Source organism: Mustela erminea, chromosome 5 (assembly GCF_009829155.1).
Source record: "Mustela erminea isolate mMusErm1 chromosome 5, mMusErm1.Pri, whole genome shotgun sequence".
Classification (NCBI taxonomy): Eukaryota; Metazoa; Chordata; class Mammalia; order Carnivora; family Mustelidae; genus Mustela; species Mustela erminea.
The window spans coordinates 99,973,777-99,992,493 of record NC_045618.1 but is presented as its reverse complement, the minus strand read 5'-3'; positions in this window follow the sequence as shown (position 1 = coordinate 99,992,493).

Here is an 18,717-nt window from a genome sequence, read left to right as displayed (position 1 = left end):
TGCACTGTCTTTAGAAAGTACTAGTCAAAGGACAGACTTTGTCAGTACATCTCCTCACCTCATATTCTTGCCTAAACTCACTCCAGTTGGCTGACTTCCTCACGCCTCCTTCCACTGAAAGGACTTTCTAGGACACTAGTGATCTGCATGTTAACAAAGCTGATTATTTCTTCTCAGTATTCATCTTACTCCACTAGCCAGCAGAATTCTACAGTCCCCACACTTGAAGCTGGTTTACTGTCTTCCTTCAGTAGAGCCTCACCTTGATTGTTTTTTTTCTCCTTCCTCACTAGTGGCTGCTTCTTGGCTGGTCCTCCTCTATGTGATTCTAGTTACCGGCTTGCCCCAGGATGCTGTACTGGCCCTTTCTTATCCTTGTATCCACACACTGCTCCAGGTAACCTCTGCCTAGTTGTATACCTGTCATTCCTGCTCTGACCCTTCTGGGAACTTTGGACATATGTATTCAACTCTTTGCTGGACAGCTCTTGGATATCAAATAGGTGGTTTAAACATAACATGAACAAAAAATAAAATTCTTGATTCTCTCTCTCCTAGACTTCCATCTCAGTAAAGAGCCCCAAGGATCCTCAGGTTCCTCAAGACAAAAATTTACATTTTAGTTCTTTGTTGTTTTCTCTCTTTACCATGTCCTCCATCAGCAAGTCCCAAAAACTCGATCTCCAAAACATAGCCTGAAGCTGAGCACCAATTCCATCTCCACAGCCAACACCCTAGTCCAAGATTCTATCATCTCTTCCTTCTACTATGATGATAGATTCCTAACTGATCTCCCTGTGTCCTCTCTTGCTTCTCTAAATAAGATCAAGACATTTTTCTTTAAAACCCTCCAAGTGCTTCCCACTTTATTTAAAATTAAGTCCAAACTTCTTAAACTCATTACTATCACTGAAGAAGTCCTACATGATCTGAAACCAGCCCAACTGCTCCTTCATGTAGTACTTGCCCTCCACTTCTTTACCCTGCTACACTCCAGTGGCTCCCTGAAGATGCCAGACTTATTGCCACACTAGAGAATTGGCATTGGGGGTTCCCTCTACCTACACTACTTATCCATTGGTCTTTGTATCACTCCATTTTGTCATTGATCTCAAATGTTACCTCTTAAAAGTCATATTACCCATCATATTAGTCCACTCCAAATCTCTCTAATGTTAAACTGATGTCCTTGTTTATGATCTGATTTCTTTCCTCACTCATTAAGAATATAAGTTTCAAGGCACCTGAGTGGCTCAGTCAATTGAGAGACTGACTTGATTTGAGTTCGGTTGTGATCTCAAGGTTATGGGATGGCTCCACACTCAGCACAGGGTCTGCTTGTCCCTCTCCCTCTGCTCTTTCCCTCCCCCCACCCACCATGCTTAAGCTCTCTCTCTCACTCTCTCTTAAATAAATAAATAAATAAATAAATAAATAAATAAAGTGTTAAAAAAATTTAAGTTTCATGACAGTGGAAAACTACTCTGGTTTGTTTACTACTATAATCTCTAAAGTATAGTGCCTAGCCACTATTAGAAGTTAGTACATAATAGGTGCTCAGTAAATATTTGTTGAGTGACTGAATGAGGAAAATCATAATTAAAGATATGCCATGCTTTTATTATATTGTATGAGCTGTATTAAGGAAGAATGTAAATATATCCTTATGTGTAATATAGAGATAATGCCTGCTGTTTATATTCGCAGGGTTGATAAGAGGATAAAATGAGTATTCTTTTAAACTGTAAGTCATTCAAGGTAATTTATTAAAATTTTATTTTAAGGGAATTTTTATATTACAAGAAAATGCACTTATGGCTAAAATGTGCAAATTACCAAAGACTGTAAAGTGAAAAGAAATGCCTTCTAAAATCTTTTCCCAGCTCCTGTGAGAATTTGCACCCTGTACACAACTCTATTAACATTTTCTTTTGTATGCTTTCAGAATTTTTCTACACACATAGACTATTTCTAAAAAAAAAATACCAAAAAACAAACAAACAAACAAACAAACAAAAAACTGACAACAACACAAGGACAAGAACAAAAACATACATAGGGGCACCTGGATGTCTCAGTCAACTAAGCATCTGCCGGAAGCTCAGGTCATGACCTCAGGGTCCTGGGGTGGAGCCCAGTGATGGAGCCCTGCATTGGGCTCCAGGCATCAGCTATTTACTAACCAAGTATTTCAATATTTTATCAACTGGTGCAGCTTTACTATCACAATGTAACTGAAGACTTAAACCAGGCTAGGGCTGTTCCTCTTCTTCTGAGAGCTAGTTTTTGACTGTTTTGGTTTTTTATATTAGGCTTCGGGAGAGGAGCCACTGATGATCTAGTGTCACTGTTATGGCTTACGACAAAAGCTCTCCAAGAAATACTCTTAGATTTGAATTACTAAAGCCAGATTAACCTTCCTAACCAATCAACCAAATCATCAAGTCCTGTTGATTTTAACAACTAAACTCATCTCAAATCTCTCTCTTCATCCCACTGTCACAGCCCTGATATATGCCATTATCTTTTTTCTTCTGGAATCTTGAAGGGTTTCTTTTTTTCCTTTTTTATAATAATCTCATTATTGATATATAATTCATGTACCATACAGCACAGCCATTAAAATTTGTAATTTAATGGTTTTTAGTATATTCAAAGTTGTGCAGTCATCACCATAGTCAGATTTAGAAAATATTTATCACCTCAAACAGAAATTCCACACTCATTAGAAGTCATTCCACATTTCCACCCAACTATCCCTTTCCCAGCTCTAAGTAACCACCCATCTCCTTTCTGCCTCTGTGGTTTTGTGTACTCTGGATAGTTCATAGAAATGGAATAATATGTAGTTCTTGTGACTAACTTCTTTCATTTAGCATAATGTATTCAAAGTTCACCCATGTTATAGCTAGCATGTATTAGTACTTCATTTCTATTTGTTGCTGAATAATATAGCATTGTTCGAATAGAACATATTTGGTTATCTCTTCATCAGTTGATGGACATTTGATTTGTTCTGCTCTTTGACTATTAGGAATAATACTGCTTATGAACATTCATGTACAAATTTTTGTCTGGTTATAGTGTTCTCATTTCTCATGGGCACCTACCTTGAAATGAAAGTGTTTATGATACAATATCTAAGAAACTATTGCCTAATCTAGGGTTACCTAGGTTTCATAAAAGAGTTTCTATAGTTTGGCATGTCTGGGTGGCTTAGTTGGTTAAGCGTGGGATTGAGCCTCACGTCATGCTCTATACCTGGTATGGAGCCTGCTTAAGATTCTCTCTCTCCCTCTCCCTATCTTAAAAAAAAAGAAGAAGAACTTTATAGTTTTATCTCATTCATTTAGATCTTTGATTCATTTTGAGTTCATTTTTATATATGGTGTGGAAAAAGAGGTCCAACTTCATTCTATAGCATGTGGATATCCAGTTGTCCCAAAACCATTTGCTGAAAAGACTATTCGTTCACCATTGAATGGTCTTGGTAACTTTGGTCATAAATGTATAAGGTTTTTTTTTTTATTTTTCCCCTGACTTTTCAGTTCTGTTTTATTCATCTGTATGTCTCCCTTGATGCCATTACCATACTGTTTTCATTACTATAGTTTTGAAATCAGGAAGTACAAGTCTTCCAGCTATGTTCTTCTTTTTTTACCTATTCTTGACCCTAAATTTTTAAATCAGTTGCGTGATTTCTATAAAAAAGCAAGCTGGAATTTTGCAAGAAACTACATGAAATTTGTAGGTCAATTTGGGGAGTATTGCCCTTTTAACAATATTAAGCCTTCCAGTCTATGAACATAGAATGTCTTTCCATTGATTTATGTCTTCTTAATTTTTTTCAGCATAATTTTGTAGTTTTCAAATTAACAAACTTTGTAATTTTATTAAATTTATTCTTAAGAATTTATTCTGTTTGATGATAGTATTAATGCAATTGTTAATTTCATTTTTGGTTTGTTCATTGCAGCTGTATAGAAATGTAATAGAATTTATATTTATCTTGTATCCTGCAATTTTGTTGGATATGTTTATTTATTCTAATGCTTTTTAGTGGATTTCTTAGGAACTTTTTTGCATATAAGATTTTGTGATCTAAAGGTAAAGATGGTTTTACTTCCTTTTTCCAATCTAGATGCCTTTTATTTCATTTTCCTACCTAATTTCCCTGGCTAGACCTGCAGTACAATGTTGAATAGAAGTGGCAAGACTAAAGAACTCTGTCTTGTTACTATTCTTAGGAGGACAGCATTCAGTTTTCATCATTAAGTATGAAACAAGTTGGGTTTTTCATGAATGCCCTTTATTAGCTTGAAGAGATTTCCTTCTGTTCCTAGATGATTGTGTATTTTTATCATGAAGGAATGTTGAATTTTGTCACATGGTTTTTTTGCATTTATTGAGATGATCAACGACTTCTTTTATTCTATTAATATAGTGTATTGTATTAATGGATTTAAGCCAACCTTGTATTCCTGATACAAATCCCACTTGGTTATGGTGTTTAGTTCTTTTTATATATTGCTAGATTCACTTGTTAGTATTTTATTGAGGATTTTTGCATCTATATTCATAAGAGATACTGATCTGTAGTTTTCTTTTCTTATGATGTCTGTGTCTGGTTTTGATATCAATAACACTAGCCTGGTAAAATGAGGTAGAATTGTTTATGAAGAATTCTATTAATTCTTTAAATGTTTGGTGGAATTCAACACTGGAGTCATCTAGGCATGGGCTTTGCTTTGTGGGTAGTTTTTAAATTACTAAACCAATCTTTTCTTACAGATCTATTCAGATTTTTGGGCACCTGGGTGGCTCAGTTGGTTGGGTGACTGACTTGGGCTCAGGTCATGATCCTGGAGTCCTGGGATGGAGTCCCGCATCGGGCAGGGAGTCTGCTTCTCCCTCTAACCTCCACCCCCCACCATGCTCTCTCTCTTTCTCTCTCTCTTTCTCAAATAAATAAATAAAATCTTCTTTAAAAATTAAAAAATTAAAAAGATCTATTCAGATTTTTTACTTTCTCTAATATCAGTTGAGTAGTTTGTATCTTCCTAGGAATATGTCTATTTCATATAAATCATCTAATTTGTTGGTCTGTAGTAGTTCATAGTATCACATTATAATCCTTTTTATATCTATAAGGTCAATATTAATGTCTCTTCTTTCATTCCTAATTTTAGTAATTAATAATTTAATAATGTGAGTTTTTTCTCTTTTTTCTTGGTCAGTTTAGCTAAAGGTCTGTCAATTTTATTGATCTTTTCAGAGAACCAACTTTCAGTTTCATTAATTTTTTTCTATTTTTAAAAAATCCTCACTTTTTCATTATTTCCTTCTTTTTGCATCTTTAGATTTAGTTTTTTTCCCCCCTCAAAGTATTTTAAGGGGGGGAATTTACTTTAATTTGAGATGTTTCTGCTTTTTCTAATGTTGGTATTGAACCCATAACCCACCCTCTAAATTCTGCTTTAGCTGCATCCCCTAGCTTTTGTCGTGTTATGTCATCATTTCATTGATGTCAAGGTATTAACTAATTTTCCTTTTGATACCTTCTTTGTCCATTGGTTACTTAGAAGTGTGTTGTTTATTTCCACATATTTTTGAATTTCCCGAATTCCTTTCTGTTATTAATTTCTAATTTCATTCTACTGTCATCAAAGAGCATACATTATGTGATTTCAGTTTTTTCTAATTTATTAAAATCTGGTTTATAGCCTAGCATATGGTCTAGTCTACAGAATATTCAGTGCTTGAGAAGAATTTGCCTTTTTCTGTTGTTAGATGAGTGCTTTTTAGGTATCTGTTAGGTCTAGGTGGTATATAGTGTTCAAGTCTTTAATTCCTTGCTGATCATCACCTAGTGTTCTATCCATTATTGAAAATGGGATATTGAAATCTCTAACAGTTATTGTTGAACTATTTCTTTCTTCAGTTATGACAGTTTGTGTTTCATGTACTTTAGAGCTCTGTTGCATATGTTTTTATAATTGTTACACATTTCTGATAGATTGGCTCTTTTATTATTAAAAAAAATTCCCTCTATATCTAGTAATTTTTTTTGTTTTATAGTCTATTTTGTCTGCTATTAGTATAGCCACTTGTGACTTTGTTAAATTAATACTTGTTGTTAGAGCCCTGGGTTATCAGATGGCAAGTTGAAGTTTAATAAAAGACCACAAGGGAAATTGAAATAGAGAAGTTTATTACAAGTCCTGGAAGAAGAAGAGAGTATGCCTTGAGGGTTGGTGGTAGAGTGCTTTGGGGCTCCCGGACTAAGGCCAAATTGGTTGGCTCACATCAGAAAAAGCAGGATTTTGGTAAATTTCACAGGGTTTTTATCTTGTTTTATCTGTGTGTAGACCCTGTTCACACAGTGGAAGTCCTAGGAAGAGGTTGGGGGACTGCTTATCACAGGGGCCACTAAGGGAGTCCTATCAGGAATTTACATTTATTTATGACTCTCTGGGCTATTATCTAGGACATACGCTCACAGGAGGGCCTAGTGTCAGTTCAAGGCCCCTGCAGGCTGCCTCACCACCCTAGAAGATGCCGAAGCAGCAATATTATGGAGTAGCTTAGCTAAGCTCTCTGACAACCTCACTGTGAGATAACATCTTTAGATGGTCTCACAGCTCTCCAAGCCAAGACTAGGAAGATTAATTATTATTCTTTCCCATGCAGATGCAGAAAGGCAAAAGTGAGGACCATTCTAAATTTATGAGGTTGACTTTAAAATTTAAATTTAAAGAAGCATATTAAATATTTTATAATGTTCTCATTCATGCATAAAATGTTTAAATGGAATTAGAGAAAATTCAAAGGGATACTGTCACATGAAACCCTAAATTAGAGTTAAATGAAGATCTGGCCATCTGAAGGATTATAATCACTGACATACTTGGCAAGTTAGAGGGGATTTGTAGCTCAAGATTAGCTTAAGATATATATTATTGCAGATGTCCACAATACATGAGGAAAGCTAAAGCCACAGACACCAGACATACATTTTTAAGTCTGGTCAATTTCAAAAGAAGAAAGAGAAGTATGTTCACTTAGCATTGGAATCTTTGACACAATAGCAGATCTTCCTGCATGGATGGCCAAAGGCAGAGAAAGGATCATAAATGTTAGAGTCAGGACAAGAAATGCTTGAACTGGACCTGGACAGAGATGGTTATCTGAGCACATCTCCGATGTCACAGTTTCCCTGCCCTTGAGAATTGGTAGTTAACACAGAGCAACATTGCATACTAACTTATATATTTTTTAAAGATTTTATTTATTTATTTGACAGCGAGAGAGATCACAAGTAGGCAGAGAAGCAGGCAGAGAGAGAGGGGGAAACAGGCTCCCCGCTGAGCAGAGAGCCCGATGCGGGGCTCGATCCCAGGACCCTGAGATCATGACTTGAGCCGAAGGCAGAGGCTTAACCCACTGAGCCACCCAGGCGCCCCAGCATACTAACTTATGTTTACCTAGTACATTAATTATAGGGGGTTAAATATCAAATTATATATATATATATATATATATATATATATATATATATTTACATACCACACTTACATTAAAGTATCTCTCTGAAATTCAGCAATTATAGAAAATGACCTCTTAATTTTTGTTATGGGCTAAGTGCTTGTATCTCTCCAAAGTTTGTATGTTGAAGCCCTCTAAGCCCCTATGCAATGGTATTAAGAGATGAGGTCATTAGGAGATCATTTGGTTTAGATAAGTTCATGAGAGTGGAATCCTGATGATGAGATGAATGCTTTTATAAAAAGAGGAAGAGACACCAGCGCTAGTTTTCTCTGCCATGTGAGGACACAACAAGAAGGCAGGCATCTATAAATGAGGAAGAGGGCCCTCACCAAGAACCAAAAGTGTCTGCAACTTGATCTTAGACTTCAGCCTCCAAAACTGTGAGAAATAAATGTCTGTTGTTTAAGCCACCAAGGCTATGGTATTTTCTTGTAGCAGCCTCCACAGACTAGGATAGTCATTTTAAAAAAATTAAAAGGAGCAAGTCATGGTTTTTGTTTTGTTTTGTTTAAATTTTATTTATTTATTTTTGTGAAAGAGAGAAAGCATTAGTGCACAACAGGGGTGGGGAAGGGGCAAAAGGAGAGGGGGAGAGAGAATCTTAAGGAGACTTCATGCTAAGTATGGAACCCAACACAGGGCTTGATCCTATGACCGTCTCTCAGAATTTCTATGTGTTAGGACTTCAGGAATGACTTAATTCCTGGTGGTTCTGGCTCAGAGTCTTTCATGAAGTTGCCGATAAGATGTTCATCAAGGGACATTCATCTAAAGTTTTAAGTGGTGCTGGAGGATACTCTTCCAAAGTGGCAGTTCATGTGGCTGAAATGTGGGAGGTACTGGCTGGTGGGAGGCTGTAGCACCTTCCCATGAAGGCCTCTCCATAGACCACTAGAGGTTTTCATGACCAGCTTTTTCCAGAGTGAGCTACCCAAGAAAGCCTGGCAGAAACAGGGATGTCTTTTATCAACTGGCCTCAGAGGCTGCTCACTGTTGGTCACTTCCACAACATCCTTTTGATCCCACACAGGTCATACCTGTGCAATGCGGGAGAAGACTACATGAAAGTATGATACAAACAAGCAAAGATTACTGGGGGACATCTTGGAGGCTGGCTACCACACCTAACAGCTCCATTTTACTGGTCATGATAGCTTAGGTCTGGTGGCAAAGAACCTGGTTCTGGAGTCAGACAGACCAGTATTCTAATTTTAATTGCACTACCTACTTATACTTTCCAATCCTCTGTTTCCTCATCTGTTGTATGGAAATATAGATCCACCTCATGGGTTTTCTGTAAGCATTAAATGAGTCAATGTCCACAGGATAATCTTTTCTGTCAGATCGTGTCATCTCCCAACTCAAAATCTTCAGACTTAGAAAGTCAACTAGCCTACTAGATCTTGACCTACCTGCAACTGACTTAGCTACTACCATTATTACTGCTACTACTACTAGCACCACCACCAACTGATCTTGTTTCTTCTTGCTGTCTTTCTCCCTTCCTAACTTCATTCTATCCACTGGTCTCATTAGTCTTCAAACATGCTTAGCTCTCTCCCACCTCAGGACCTTTGTACTTGCTGTCCATCTGCCTGGAACACTTTCCCCTTATGTTTTCATGGATCATTTGCCTACTTCATTCGGATCTCTACCTAATTGTTACTTCATCAAAGACCTTCCCTAACCATTCCTTTTATCTCTTAATCCTTCTTCACTTTTCTATTTATAGCATTTACCACTACTTGATATTATATGTTTGCCTATGTTGATTATTGTGGCTTTCCTTCATTAGTATGTCACTTCTGGGAGGACTGTGTCTCATTCACCATCTTATCTTTAGCATTTAGAAATATGCCTGGCTTACTACAGTAGGTGTTCCAAAAATAATTTTTTTTTAAGATATTATGTATTTATTTGACAGAGAGAGATATCACAAGTAGGCAGAGACTCACGCAGAGAGAGAAGGGGAAGCAGGCTCCCTGCTGAGCAGAGAGCCCGATGCAGGGCTCGATCCCAGGACCCTGAGATCATGACTTGAGCTGAAGGCAGAGGCTTAACCCACTGAGCCACCCAGGTGCCCCCCAAAATAATTGTTTAAAAATTAAATAATGCATATGAATTACTCAGCACATTGCTTGACCCACGGCATCATGAGAATTCAGTAAATCTTAACAGACTTCAACTTTGTCATCATCAATATCTCATCAGCAACATCCTTCCCATCACCCCCCTGACCATCCTAGTCTCTCATATATATATATATATATATATATATATATACACACACACACACACACTTTACAATTTTCAAATTCCTTTACTATTTATAGAAAATATGTTATATTTTTAAAGCAAAGCTGTAATTGTGTAGGTATAGTTGAAATGATTTGACAAGTAATAAAACTGGTAAGTACAAGGGGAGGATTTGTCTCCTGTATGTGACTTTTTTTCAGATGGTCTTGCCTGAGAATTGGTCTTTCTTCCCGGCAAATTAGCAGGCTTTCTTTAGGACAAACAAGTCTGTTATGAACGATCATTTTAACTTCATTTAAGATTTGCCTCTTAAAAGAGTCTTTAGTGATTGGGTAGTGCCCTGGATCTTTCTTGGCCAAGCTCTGAAGCAGAGAATCATGCTTTATGACTCTTTGACCTTGGAGTTGTCCTAGAAGCTTAGTGATTTCTTCTGCACACTCACTAGCCCTTTCATCTACCCTCACCTTCCCTGGCAAATCAGATCTCCATGCGAGGCTGTTTGCCTATATTGTATGTTCATGTGAACTATGAAAAGGCAAACTTTTGTCCTGGCAAAGGAACCCTACAGGGGACCAGATTTGGTGTGAACAGTAGGCTTGGCACATGGCTTTGCCAGCAAAGCACAGGCTGAATTGAAGCCCCACTCAGTCTTTGGTTGGAGGCCCCAGAGCACAGTGGCAGGCCAGGGACATCTCTTGTTCCCTCTGTGCTGCTTGCAGATGGCACATATCTCCACTGTCATCCTAGGAGATGACCATTCTGCCAAATCATACTGAATACAGCAATCTTCACTGAGAGGCAGTCTAGCGCACTGGGGACTGCAGAGTAAAATACTTAAGAGTGAGGGTTCTAAAGTCAGATGCCCTGTCCTTGAATACTGCCTCTACCAGTTATAATCTGAGACCTTAGACAAGTGATGTAATCTCTCTTCCCTCAGTCTTGGGTCATTGTGAGTCTTACATGGGCTATTATATAAAATCCATACTCAATACATGTTATTTATTAATATAGGGTAGACTAGAAAACCTAGGAAGGCTGTTCAAAATGCTTCCTCATGCATTTAGGAAAATGCAGTTCCATTTAAGATTGCTTCACTTTCGGGGCGCCTGGGTGGCTCAGTGTGTTAAACCTCTGCCTTTGGCTCAGGTCATGATCTCAGAGTACTGGGGTTGAGCCCCATATCAGGCTCTCTGCTCAGCGGAGCACCTGCTTCCTCCTCTCTCTCTGCCTGCCTCTCCACCTACTTGTGATCTCTGTCTGTCAAATAAATAAATAAAATTTAAAAAAAAAAAAAAGAAAAAGATTGCTTTACTTCCTTGCCTTCCACCCACCCTTTCTGGACTCAGCATTGAGTCATTGAGCAAGTGTCTGAACACTTACTGTGCACGGTGGTAGATGAAAACATTTGAAGAGACAGTCCTCCACCCCAAAGTATGTTCCCTGGTTCTCAAAAAGTCAATCAAAAGAAGAGAATGCTACATAATGTCCTAAACCAAATGTGACCATATCAGGAAGAATGGCATAGGCCTTCTGGTTTGGAGTCATACTTTAGAGATAGATCATCTTTGAATTCAGGCTCCTTCACTTACTGGCTTTGTGACTTCAACTAAGTGACTTAACTTCTGTGAGCCTCAGTTTTCCAGTAGGTAAAATGGGGGGGGGGGTGTCAAGGGTTATTGTAAAGACTGAGATAGTTTTAGAACAAAAGGGGTCTTGCACATACAAGGTGATTATTTAGTGGCAGCTTTCATCTCTATAATTTTCTCTGCTGTAAAGTTCTGTGATGGAGGCTGCAGGTTAAAGTCACATTCCAAGCTTTTGGGAATCAGACCCCACCCACCTTTTTACCCTCATCTTCTTACCCCTTGAACCTTGTAGCCCACATATGTAGAATGACTTGAGGTTTCCAAAACCTGGTATTATATATACCCAGCCTTTGCATCCAGTGTCCCCTCTGCCTAGATGACTCTTTTTGCCTCTTTTGCCCAATGAACTATCATTTTTACATAACACACATATATATTTAAAGAAGAGTAATAAAATAAACATTTTCTTACCCCCAAGTTAAGTAACAGAAATAGAAGGCCCCTGAGCATCCCACATTTTTTTTTAAATCAGCATTTGTGATATTTATATTTTAAAAGCATGGCAGAGGGGCACCTGGGTGGCTCAGTCGGTTGAGCATCTGCCTTCTTCTCAGGTCATGATCCCAGGTTCCTAGGATCAAACCCCATGTCAGGCTCAATGCTCACCAGGGAGCCTGTTTCTCCCTCTATCCCAGCTCATGCTCTGCCTTGCTATCTCTCTCAAATAAATAAAATCTATAAAATAAAATGAAATAAAATCATGGCAGATAAAATCCTTATATATATGTACCACCTGTGCCATGAAGAAACCAAGGAATTTAAATATGGCATAAAAAGCCCATAAGGGCTACTAGTCTCTCTGCAGAAATGCCATTAGCAACTAAATATTCAAATGCTATTTGACTGATAAAATATTTTGGAGAAAAATAATATTTCAATATTTTTTAATTTAAGCATTTTTTCCTACTATGTATTGTTTCTTTTGGAAATCTACGGCATAGTTCCTTTGTTTAAAATAAGTATGGTGGGTTTTTTTCTTTTTTCTGGGGGAGGGGCAGTGTCTTTTGTGTTTTTCTTGAGTGGTCATAAGGAGCCACTAGGTGGCAGAGGATGCTTTTTTTTATTACAATGAGAAAAGCAAAAATCATCTCACTATGGACTTCATACTTTAACATGTTCCACTAGTACCCTCATGGCCTTGCAATTAGCAAGTCTGGCTTATTGGCTATATTTTAGTAGCAACCACAATAATACCAAAACCACAAAGATTTGTTAAATGATTACTGTATACCAGACTAAGCAGTACCTACACATTTTGCTGTTTAACCCTCACAGCAGCAGGAGGTCTGATTCAAACCAGGTTTGTTGGATTCTGGAGACTGAAGGATTAACAACTTAACAGACTCTCAGCACTGGGAGAATATTTAAATCTTTTTGGAAGTATTAACTGTGATATAATTAGTTTTAGACATGTGTTGACCTCACATATTTTCTGATATTTTAGACATCACATTAATATCTGTGAGCTTAATCCTTAAAGACCTTACAAAATGAAAAGTTTATTAAGGACTTTACAAGGGTGTAAGCCCAACCTCTTATCTCTTTTCCCATTTAGTGACTATTTGAACCCAATTCCTATTCATCTCGTTTGAGCTATTCCCTTAAAACCTCCTTTCTATTATACCTTTATGCCAAGAAAAGGTAATATATGAATGAAAGTCAGTTTTTCCAATGTTTTATAGATCTTTCTCTAACCGGTCAGGTTTGGCCAGCAAACCCTGAGACTGCAAATGGAAAGAATACTCCAGACACCTTAGTAGGAGAAAGGAGAGGCCTGGGGACCAGATATTCTAGTGGCAAAAAGCCTCGAACCAAGCTTTGTCTCTACTTTTATTGGGGTCTTATCAATACACCAAGCACAAGCAGAAAACAAGGAGGCAAGGAGTTCGTGAAGTATGTGACCACCACAGGTGCCTGTTTTTCTTTAAAACTGAAACATTTAGGCCTGGGTGGCTCAGGCGTTAAGCATCTGCCTTCAGCTCAGGTCATGATCCCAGGGTCCTGAACCTCCCAGCCCAGCCGGAAGCCTGCTTCTCCCTCTCCCACTCCCCCTGCATGTGTTCCCTCTCTTACTGTGTCTCTCTCTGTCAGATAAATAAATAAAATCTTAAAAAGAAAACAAATACTTAAACATAAACTCCCTAGGTGAGAACCTTGAGCTGCTGTAAGAATCTGGCTGCTTTCAGCCAAGAAACTTCAAAGGAGGCCCAGCATTGCAGGCACTCCTTTGCTTTTCAGTTAGTCTCATCCAGGGGGCCTTATTCGAGTTAGATTTTGTCTATCCAGGCACAGTGAATTCCACACTAACCAAAAATTTTTAAGCTACCTGCAGCAGCATAATTGACAAGAACGATATTATAATGGTGTCGATGACCACATGTAGAAAATAAAGTGAAATCAAATGACACAGTCATTAATCGTTTTTACAATCCAGTCCATCATCTTCAGAAAACTACACCATGTTCTAAAGCCTCTAGCTGACATAAGCCATCAAAGAAGCATTTTTAAAAATTTCCTAAAGAACACTTAAAAACAGTCTTAAAGATATACACTGTGATGGGAACAGGGAGAGACTATAGACACACTATTGGTTAATGTTAAGCTTTGTGGCAATACATTGAAAGACCCCTCTCCCCTTGCTGAAGGCTTGATTAAGTAACCTATTGTCCCCATAGCCGGATGGCAACCCATACCAGGATGTCTATAGTCAACTGGCCTGTCAAAAGGGAAGACAAATGAGGAGCAGAGTGACCTGGGACTTTCCAGAGTGCTGAGCCAAGGCCCACCAGAACAAACCGTTGTGTCCTTGCCTTAAACCCAGTGCCTGACAATGCTTGATTTAAATTAACCAGTCAGATCCCTGTAACCATGCATCTGCTTCTGTAAGCTTGCTTCCCGCCATCCCAAACCTGCCCTATATAATCTGCTCCCCAACTTAGCCCGGCGCGCTTAGCCCACAAAGGCTGATGCGTCCCCAGGCGCCTGTGTAACCAATAAACCTCTTGCAACTTGCATCCAGTGGAGGCTTGGTGTCTGCTTCTTGGGTGCGGATCGAGGGTCTTTCAACATGACTGTTACCTCAATCCAAAATGGGGCAGTGATCGAAATTTCAGAGGGCTATGGCTGGGTCCTCCTTCTAATTGGTAAAGTTTTACTTAGTATCTTTATCCTTGTCTTTCTTTTATATCTTTTCTTCTTTGGAAAAAGAAAAGATCAGGGGAGGGGGAGACATGAAGGTGATATCCCATAACTACACAGATGTTATTTAAATCAAAGAAGGATGTTCTTACCTGTACCCCTGGTGCTAATAATCCATTATATGTTTATAAAAAAATTAAAAAAAATTTTTTTAAAAAGAAGGATGTTCTTAAATCAAATCTTCATGTTCTTGGACATGAAGGTAGGAGTGCAGGCCAACAGAAGGAACCTTGAATCTTGTATGTCTAGTACTTGTTAAATTATGTTGTTATCCTCAAATCATCTAGATTGAATATTTTATATTACATTCATAAAATGCTTTACAGTTTAGAAGATGCTTTCAAAACAATCAGCTTATCCTTTGAAATAGGGGAGGAAGAGAAGCGAACAGATTAGAATGACAATTAGTAGTTCATTGAATGTTGGTGGTTTGTTGGGTATTAAATATGATACTTATTTGTATTATTGTTTAAACTAGATTTTAGCAGTTTTTTAGTGCTTTTTTAATTTTTCACTTAGAAAATCTTCCAAATATAAGAGGCAAAATGAAAATTCAAAAATAATATTCTTCTTTTGATTTCCTTTTAAATATTCAAACTTTATGTTGGTCAAACTTAAATGTCTACTATGGCTGTACATTTTAAATGTGCCAATAAGTTGTGAATGTTTATAATGAGGAACTTCTCTAAAAACAGAACAAAATAGATTAATAAAACTTTTAAGAATCCAATGTTGTAGGAATTTGGGAGGGAAAATTGCTATCACACTGATTATAAACTTTACTATTTTACTGAAAATTTGTTAATATTACTATTTCTTTAAGCTAAAGAAATAAGCAGAAGTATGTTAGGAATTAGTGAATTATAGCTATTTACTATCCCTTACTTGATAAATTGTTTTTTCATAAGTGGTTTACAAGCTCCTTTTTTCCTTTCTTTTTTTTTTTTTTAAGAGGTCATGATTGCCTACTGCAATTCTGAGAGACTTCTTATGTCAAAGAATCTCTCTTCTAATTTTACAATTTTAAATACCAGGCATTTAGAATGTAATTACACCGCATAATATTATTTTAGCCTACTTATTTACTCTAGCTGTTAGATAATGTTCTACTCTATTCACTGTTTAGGAAGAGATTATTGCCTGCATTGCTTATGTCTTGCATGATTTCTCTGTGTGTGTGTGTATGATTATGCAGTAAATCACTAAGAATCAGACATTTTATATATTCATACCTTTCTCCCTTTCTCTGAACCTATAATGCCTTTTGTCTTCCTACTAAAAATAGCTATTTTTAGTTATCCAATATGCATCAGGAGCCATTTCTCATTTGAATATAGTAGTGAAGTTTTAATAAATGGGGCAGCCTTGGCAAAAGCATCAAAGATAAATTTCATGTTGTAGAAGACTGCTTCCCCTTTCCCCATACACTAGAGTGAGAAAGCTAGCTGCTAGGAAACTCTGTTCTCAAAATGTCAGTAGCTTGCGGTGCCTGGCTGGCTCAGTGGGTTAAAGCCTCTGCCTTGGGCTCAGGTCATGATACCAGGGTCCTGGGATTGAGCCCCACCCTGCATCAGGCTCTCTGCTCAGTAGGGAGCCTCTTCCCCCTCTCTCTCTCTCTTTGCCTGTCAAATCAATAATTTAAAAAAAACATCTTAAAAAGTCAGTAGCTTAACACAATAGAAGTTTATTTTTTTGCTCTCAAGTAAAGTCTAATGAGAGTATTCTGGGTTGGAGAACAACCTTCAGTGTAGCCACTCAGGGAAGCTGTCTCCTTCCCGTGCATGGCTCCACCATCTCCCAGGATCTCAGACTTCTCTGCTGGATCCTCTGCATCCAGCTGGCAATTAGGGACTGAGAAGAAGTGGAAATCACTTTTCCAGGATGGGCCTGGAAATGGTCAACATGGTTTGGCCCTCATTCCATTGGCCGTAACTTGAGTCATGTGCAAGGGAGTCTGGGAGATGTTGTTTAGCCATGTGACAGAAGTAAAGGAAAAGGTTTTGTTGAATGTGTGGTGGTCCTTGCCAAGTCAATGATAGTAAACCTATGAAAGAAGTTACTTTCAGCAACACTCACATCTACCTTGTGCAGAAACAATTTTGAGTTTGGGACTGCAGGATTTTCAAGCTGTGTCGTTGTACTGTTATCATGCCTGATCTTTGAACTTTAGAGTAGACTCTAGTGAAATCTGTCACTGAGAGGCCTCACGTGTTATGTGGCTCTCAGAGGCTTTAAAAAAAAAAAAAAAAAAAAAAAGCAGACAGTGGTTGGATAGAGGCATGAGAGAGGGAACATGGCCCTCCAGTAGCTAAAACAAGGGCTCATATTACCATCTCCACTGAAGGCAGTGCCCAACGCCGTAACAAGAGCTCTCCTGCCGTCTTTCCAGCTCTCCTCTGAATCCATTTTCCAGTGCCTCTAGCGTGACCTGGCCTCCACCTCTAACAGCCAGAGAACTCCTGATCAATGTGGCCAATATTCATTAGTAGAATGAAAACTGAAAAACTGGACAAGAAAATTAGTAAGGGTATAGATTCATTAAGCATATGTATTTTGTATAATGTATAGTGCAAATGTATAATGCATAGTTTAGTGATATTTGCAATAGATTAAAACATTGTCTTTAGCTTTATGCCACGAAGGACACTTGAGCCTACCACTGAATTTGGTAATTGGGTTGTTGGTTGTTGAAAATTATATCCAAGTGTATTGATCACCTTTTTAATCTTTGAAACTGACTGAATGTAAATTTGATTTGATGGCTTAAATTAGAATATGTCACAAAAGGACCTTAACCTCTTATGAGGATTAAGAGAACATCTTCTGTTGACTTGTTTTATTGTTGTTGCCATGGAGACCACAGGAGACACATAAATGTATAAATTTGTAACCCAAATGAATTAGCCTCCAAGCAATGAATGTTTTTGTATTTTATTTGTTTCAAATAGTTTTTGAAATGATTTACATTTTGTCAAAAGTGAATATGGACTTTTTTTACTTGCCTGAGTTTCATAAATATGTAGCCCAGGATCATAGGTTATAAATATAAAATTAATTCACTGAAATATTCATTTTATGAGCCTAAAGTTATGAATTAGTTCATCACAAAATGTCATAACAAAAAAAGCAATTTAATGGTATCACCGTTTTTATCAGCTGCAGATCATTAAAATGTGCAGTTATAATGAAAAATCTTATACGTAATACCAAGATTAATGTTAATATTCTGTTCAAAATTACCTAATATTCTGCAGGACATATATTATTCTGTTCTAAATCTCAGAATAATAATTATTATTTCAAAACATATACATAAAATGAGAACCACTAAAAGTCATGCCAGAAAGTAATTGACTGTTGTCAGTGTAGTGTTAGTAATGGTTATGACCAGCGATATTTAATCAATTCTCATAACAAACTATTTGCTTGAATGGCAACATTTTCTTCCCATAAATATTGTGTCTTTCTCATTTGGAGTTATGACTGACTCAGAAATCTCTATGAGGATTCTAAAGAAAATATGGATTTAGCCTAAATGACTATCATGAGTCTATAAATTCATTCATCTTAGCCAGAAATGACTGCCACAAATTTAAGAAGAATAACTCTGCATTGCTATTCTCCCCAAAGAATATGCCACAAGATTCTGCATATTAGCCAGAGTTCAGACACAGCCTTCTGCTGGGGTGCAGAGGAGAGAAGAAGCAGTCCTTTTTTAGCTTCTAGGGTGTCCCTCTAACCAGTCTTATACCCATCTAGACTGGAGAGTCCCCTAAAATTATCCTCCCCACTAAAGACTTGCAAAATAGTTTTGCCACAACCGGTAATTAGAATGTAAATAGAGGTGAATTGGAGGCCCCTGGAGCTGTTGTAAATCTACACTTCCTTATCAGAGAAGCAGGAATACTTGGGAGCCTTAATTTGCTATCCCAGTTCAGCCATTCACAAATCATGGAACCTTAAGCAAACCACTAAACTTTTACTAAACTCTGTTCCTCAGTTTCCTCTTAATGTAAAATGGAGATAAGAAGAGTACTTACTTCACAAGCAGCTGTGTGACGGTTGATGT